The sequence below is a fragment of the Aplysia californica genome, unplaced genomic scaffold (assembly GCF_000002075.1).
Source record: "Aplysia californica isolate F4 #8 unplaced genomic scaffold, AplCal3.0 scaffold00907, whole genome shotgun sequence".
NCBI lineage: Eukaryota > Metazoa > Mollusca > Gastropoda > Aplysiida > Aplysiidae > Aplysia > Aplysia californica.
The window spans coordinates 59,729-60,877 of record NW_004798177.1 but is presented as its reverse complement, the minus strand read 5'-3'; positions in this window follow the sequence as shown (position 1 = coordinate 60,877).

Sequence of the window (1,149 nt, the reverse complement as noted above, 5' to 3'; positions counted from 1 at the left end):
GCACACATGCCAAAATGAAAATAAAAAGACAGACTTACTAGAAATTAAAGCTGAATTGAAAAATAAAACATGGCAGACAGAAGCAAATGATTAAATCTGAATGCCAAATGGAATCCTGTTGGTTCTAAGGGCTGTAAGTGTGTGTGTGGAATTACTCCTGGTGTTGAATTCGCCCACCTTCCCATACCGTCCTTATCTTTCCTCTTTCTTTTTTTCTGTACATTACTCTCCCAATAACACCTCTAATCTTCGGCCCTGATATGACCTATTGTATTGCAAATGCCGTAAAATTCTTACCCCCCCCCCAAAAAAAAAAAAAAAAAAGAAAAAGAAAAGAAAGAAAAAGAATAGAAAGAAAATTTAAAAAAGAAAAAGAAAACGATCAGTGTCAAGTGAATAGTGCCATCATAATGATATATGGGGACGAAGGAACGGATCGTTATTATAAGGAAAGCCTTATTATAAACCTAATGTGTAGACTACAGTAGAAATCTAGCTACGTGCGCTGCGAGGAGAGGAGAGCCCTCAAGGACCCCTGTATAAACGTACTGTATACTGTATAGTGTGACAAGCTCTGTCAGCACACGGCTCGTTACACTCGGCGAGCGGCTCGCTGGCATCATAGTACATTGTACATGTATCATAGCCGCCTGGATGGTTGAGGGTGGATTGTCGGGTCGTCTGTGGTAGTCAGTTGTCTCAGGGGGCGTCGTACTGCTGGGTTCGTCAAGGTCGGGAACAGCGGGGTATTGAGGGAGGACGGGTGGTGAGGGGGTTGGTTGGCGGGTGCTCTGATACGGTTTGCTCCTTCTTTCCTATGAAACATACATCATGATACATCTATAGTAAAATGGGGGAATTCCACGCCATACGTTTCAATTGGATTGTGAGACAAGTGTTATAGAAGCTACTTTATGTAGAAAGAGGACAGACACATCATCCACAACAGTTTTACTTTGGGTCTGATAAGTTAGGAAACAAAAGCATAATATGAATTCTACGATATCACCATTCTCATACTTCCATTTTTCAATTTAATTAAAAATGTTATATTGCGGGGCAATTCCACACCCACATGAGCACACATGCCAAAATGAAAATAAAAAGACAGACTTACTAGAAATTAAAGCTGAATTGAAAAATAAAACA